The sequence below is a fragment of the Lepidothrix coronata genome, unplaced genomic scaffold (assembly GCF_001604755.1).
Source record: "Lepidothrix coronata isolate B3197 unplaced genomic scaffold, Lepidothrix_coronata-1.0 Scaffold179, whole genome shotgun sequence".
Classification (NCBI taxonomy): Eukaryota; Metazoa; Chordata; class Aves; order Passeriformes; family Pipridae; genus Lepidothrix; species Lepidothrix coronata.
Window position 1 is genome coordinate 772975 of NW_016690359.1, and position 6000 is coordinate 778974.

Below are 6000 nucleotides of genomic sequence, written 5' to 3' on the forward strand. Positions count from 1 at the left end.
GTGCAAACCAAGAGGAGACTGGGATCTTCTCCTACTGCCTTCCACAGGAGGTCTTCTACTTCCAGCTTTGCACATCCCTTCCTTGACCACTTTTTGATTGTTCTGATGTGTGGGAAGTGGCCAGTTCATGGGTGATGCTGGAGCAGCACTTGGGTTAAAATAGACTCCTACGAGTTGAATATTCACATGAATTAGCTAAACAAATTACCCTGCACAAGGAGCACACTTTAATTCACAGAAGAACCAGAAATACTGGAGTGGTGGATTCTAGGCTTGCCAGGGCACTCCTAGATTTATCCCATATCAGGATTTGCCTTTAATGATATGTCCTAGAGCCAGGAGAGACTACTGACCCCTTCTTTCCTTAAATCTTCGATTATTTCCTTAAATCTTCAATTTCTTTCATAATCAGAGCTTCTGGTGCTTTATCTCCACTTTCAGTCAGTTTGGGGATTTTTTTCTTCCAGTCTTCATATCATTCTGCCCTCATGATCCAAATCGTATATAAATAGATGAGATTGTTTGCTTCCCACTCCATCCTTTTTTTTTCCTCTTTAATTACAGGGATGCTCTGAAGCTTGCTGAAGGCTTGGGTGGGAAATGGAGTACCTTTCAAACCTACTTCAGCTCCTAAAAATACAGTATCCAATCGCAGAAAGGGTTGTCAAGCCCTGGAACAGGCTGCCCAGGGAAGTGGTGGAGTCACCATCCCTGGAAATGCTCAAAAAACATGTGGATACAGCATTTAAGGACGTGGTTTAGTGGTGAACGTGGTGCTGGGCTGATGGTTGGACTTGATGATCTCAGAGGTCTCTTCCAACCTTAACAATTCCGTGATCCTGTGACATTTGTTATCTCCCCTCCTTGCAGCTGGAAGAGAGAAGCAGAGAAGCGCCTGGAAGACAATTTTTCATTTTTAAAACAGGTGCCAAAGATCCAGGGGATGAACCCTTTGCTGGTGCTGGTCTCTCTCCAGGGGAGAGCTGCCTAGTGAAGACTTAGAGGACTTAAATTATAATCTGGTAATAATTTGGAATTTGGACTCCCGCTGCAAACAACGTGGTGGCCCTTTCTCCGTGTGTGGGTTGCAGATCCACAATGTTTGCCATTGCAGAAATCAGTGGAGCTGCTTTTCCCCTGCCCTGCCAGCAGCAATATGATTATCAAAGTGTGTGGCTCTGGGAACAGGCTGATCCAGCCTCTCAGAGATGCTCAGCACGCTTCCTGATGTATTTTACAGGAACTTGGCACTTCAGAAAGTCATCCTGGCCCTTCTTTACAAGGGTTTGTAGTGACAGGACAAGGGGGAATGGCTTCAAACTGCCAGAGGGCAGGGAGAAATGGAATTTAGGGAAGAAATTCTTCCCTGTGAGGGTGGTGAGGCCCTGGCACAGATTGTCCAGAGAAGCTGTGGCTGCCCCATCCCTGGAAGTGTTCCAGACCAGGTTGGACAGGGCTTGGAGCAACCTGGGCTAGTGGAAGGTGTCCCTGCCCATGGTAGGGGGTTGGAATAAGATGAGCTTTAATGTCTCTTCCAACCCAAACCATTCCATCTATCTACAGTTCTTTTCCATGCACTGATGTTCTCGGGCAGAAGGGGGAGCCCATACATTATTTTTAGTGTGTAATCATCTCAAAATAGTGACACAAACCCATCAGAGCAGTAGGGTTTTGAACAGGAGAACTGCTTGGCTGATTTTACAGCCACACACGACCAGGGGAGGTCAGGTCGGCTCTCAGGGCCCCGACTGCCATTATCTCTTCCTCTGCAACAATGAGAAATCAGGGAAGATTTGAATTCTAAACAACCTCATCTTGTGTCATCACGTTAGTTCAACTGCTAGAAAACAGAATTTAATTAAGAACTTGTTAAACAAACAAAAATACAGAGGGAAAACAGAGCCTTTAAAACTGGAGTAAGTCACAGCCGCATGACATTTATTTTTTGCTAATTTACTTACACACCCACTGGGAAACCAAATAAGTCATCTGTACAGCACTGCTGTGGTTATTTGTACAGAAACAGTGTGTCAGATGCTTCCTAAGGATGAATGTTAAACTGTTAAACAAGCTTTGGGCTTCTGTTGGGCATTTCTATCCAGATGAGCTGCTAAATAAAGGCACCGGGGAGGGTTTTTCATCCCTGCCCAAACCCCCTCCAAATCCTTTCTCAGCACAGAAACTCCCAGGCATGTCTTTAGTCACAGACCCTTCTCCAGACTATAACCAACATTTTGGTCCAAGGATGTGCATCCAAGGAAACCTGTGAGTCTATTTGAGCTCTGAGAATCTCCACGGTTCATCCCCTGGCACGGTTTTCTTGTTAATTTTCTCCAGTGAAAGGTCTGACTGCTCTTTCTGATGAGTTTGAAAGCAAGCAGGTTCTACTGACTCATGGTTTTAACATCTGTGCCATCCTTCACAGAATCACAGAATCATTTAGGCTGGAAAAGATCTCCAAGGACATCGAGTCCAACCTGTGCCCGATCCCCACCTTGTCACCCAGCCCAGAGCACTCAGTGCCACGTCCAGTCATTCCTTGGACACTTCCAGGGATGGGGACTCCACCACCTCCCTGGGCAGCCCCTTCCAATGCCTGGCCACCCTTTCCATGAAGAAATCCTTCCTGAAAAGATATTCTTCCTGAGAGATGGAATTAGTGGCATCACCCACCTGCTGGTGGCCATTGATACTTTTGAGAATGACACAAGGAAAGATTTTGGCCCTAAAACCTGTGACTACATGAAGTTATACGAATATAAACTCAGGCTACATTTAACCCACATCATATGTACAAGTAGCTTTTTTTTCCAACCCGGTTAATTGATTTTGTACTGGATTTTACATCCACCATGGGGTTTTACCGGCTTAGATTTATTGATCAGAACTGTGGTTTTGCCCCATTTTTCTGGCTGTGCAAATAAACCTGCAGAGATGCAGCTGGACCATTAAATCATTTATTTTGCTCGTGTAGCTCCTTGTGCTCATGGAATGGCTACAAAACACCCAATATGTGTTGAGCTGGACTGGAAGTGCTCACACAATCTGCTTGATGATTCTCAATTTCTGTGAGCTCTGAAGGAGATGAACTTCATTACCAGCTTCATCTTGTGCAGGCTTTCAGTCTCAAACAGTGCCCAGGTCTCATCTTGCCAAAGACAACATCAAGGATCTTTGGGAATGATTCTGTGGTCCTTGTAAGGAAGGAACCTGAGAGTTTTTTCCTGCCTGATATCCTCACCAGAGAAGAAGGATGGAGCCAAGAGAGAACAACCAGGACCATGCCCGTGGACTGCTTTGAACATTTTGTGCAGCTCAGAGAGCTCTGTGTGTTTGCTCTGCCCCCTTCAATGGATAATCAAGGAAGAATTCACAGCAGCATGGACAAAGCCAAAATCCCCAGAAGGGGAATGTCCAAGCAATAATCTCATCTTTTCCAGAAGGAAAATGGTGCTGCTGAAACAGATGACGAGGAAAAATATTGTCACTAATTTAAAAAAAAATAAAATCACATATCTGAGGAATTAGATTTGTTTTCATTTAAATGAAGAAGAGAAAGTTGGAGTGAGTCCAGAAGAACCCACAGAGATGCTCTAAGGGAAGTCCTTCTGCTCTGGAGACAGGCTGGGAGAGCTGAGGGTGTTCACCTGGAGAAGAGAAGGCTCCGGGGAGATCTTGGAGCCCCTTCCAGAGCCTAAAGGGGTTGCAGAAGAGCTGGAGAGGGACTTGGGATAAGGGATGGAGGGACAGGACAAGGGGGAATGGCTTCCCACTGCCAGAGGGTATGCTTAGATAGGATATTAGGAAGAAGTTGTTGGCTGGGAGGGTGGTGAGGCCCTGGCACAGGTTGCCCAGAGAAGCTGTGGCTGCCCCATCCCTGGAAGTGTCCAAGGCCAGGTTGGGCTTGGATCAACCTGGTCTAGTTTAAGATGTTCCTGCCCATGGCAGGGTGTTGGAATGGGATGATCTTTAAGGTCCTTTCCAGCCAAAACCATTCCGTGATTCTCTGATTCTCAGTTGTGCTGCAGAACTGCAATGAGAACATATCCCTGGAAGGAGTGAAACTCCTAAAAGATATAAATTCTGTGTGAGAAATTTGGTTCATGGTAAGAAATTTGAAATTAATGTGCAGGTTTGAAGGGTTAAAGGAATCTGTGGTTGTAGTGGCAGCTGGAGCTGAAAGTCTCAGCTAAAGGCTTTTAGGAGATCCCTTAAAACTAGAAGTGATAATTTGGAGAATACAGAATATAATCAGCCCAAGAATGGAAATTTCAACCTTAATATAGAATTATAGGATCATAGAATGGTTTGGGTTAGAAGGGACCTTAAAGATGATCTATTTACATTATTAAATATGACTTGGATTCTGGGGTATAAATTAATTTTCACTTGAATCTTCAGCTTAAGCTTTGCCAAGAAAAACCTCATCCCACTGAGCAGGGACAGGTTTCAGCCTATATGGTGGAGAGATCCTTCCTAGTTCTGGTGTTTCTGCAACTGATGTAAAGATAAACTCAAAAAGATAAACTGGAAATTGTTTCAGGAAATGGTGTGTCTGTTCAAAGGATGAAAATCTGTCAGAGTTTGTTGCACTGATGGGGATGATGTTCAGAGAACAGGATTTCAGAGATGGAAAGTGAAAAATATAAATGAAAAGCAATCCTACATGGAATTAGAGAAATGGCAAAGGAAGGGCAACATTTTGAAAAGAAAAATGCCACAAATAAAAATTTAGGACATAAAAGTTTAGCATAGAGGAGCTCCATTGAAAGCGAGAGTGTGGTCCTGAAAAAAGTATTCCTCTTAGTGGTTTGATGGAAAGGAAAACAGATTTCCCCATAAAAATTAATGTAATAGAGCAATTCAAATGCACAGGGATATTATCCTGCAGCTTAAAAGCATTCCCATCCAAACCCTGTCCCTGAACAAAGGCACAAGATGGTAGTGTTGGTGTGATACATAAATAACATAATGTTGAATTACTTACAGTGTTGCACTGTGAACAACCGGGTGTTTGTAGGTATTTTAATGCAAAATAAATATTATCTCTTAAAAAAAAAATTGCTTTCACCACAATAATTTGGTGGCAGGAGGGTGAAGGACAGAAAAACAGTCTAATGACAGCATTTAGCAGAGCAGGGTATCGAATGATTGACAGTGAATCTGCAAAACACTGGGTAGGTAAGTGATGGAGAGCAGGGTGTTACTGTGCTATTAAAGAGCTTCCTCCTTTCAGGAGAAATATGAAAAATTATAGCATGGGAAAAAACCAGACAGAAGAGAAGAAGTTTATGTGTAAAGGTAAATATATTTAAGAAATCTGTAGGCTTTTGGCCTAAAGTGGCATAAATTTATTTGCTTATGCTGTTAGAAAATGCTCTGGATTAGAAACACAGATGCTGGGGATTCACATAAACAAAATTAAAAAGTTTACTCTGAGGGGACTGCGTGGTTTAGAGCCTTTGCAGCCTCAGAATAATGTATCTATGGCATTAAAATGTAGATAAATAGAGAAACAGCCCATAGGGAAGTTGCTCCTCACTCCAGCGAGGAACTAGACAAGGGTAGATCTCCACATCCCAAGAATGACTGTCCTGGAGGAGGCTCAAAGTCCATCTAGCCCAGGATCCTGTCTCCAAGTGTGGTGGGAAAATGGTGTCTAGGGACAAGCAGAAGAACAGGGGGAGTGTATAGGATCCTGCTTCCCAGTCTGGAGATGGGATTTCCACGCACAGACTTCAGGGAGTTGGGAAAGTGGGAGGTACCTCCTGCATGGAGGGAAAAAAAGGGGAGGATTTTTCAATATTCAAGCAAAAAAACTGGAAAAACTCAGGCTGTGGAGCACTTGGACAATATTCCCAGCTGAGCATTTTCTTGGACATGGAGACGTCATGTTTGGAACTGTCGGGGTTGTATTGGGAGTTTTCCCTGCCTGTGTCCTCGCAACAGGTCACAGCAGCAGAGCTCTCCAGGAATAACTGAAGGAAATTCGGATTTGCT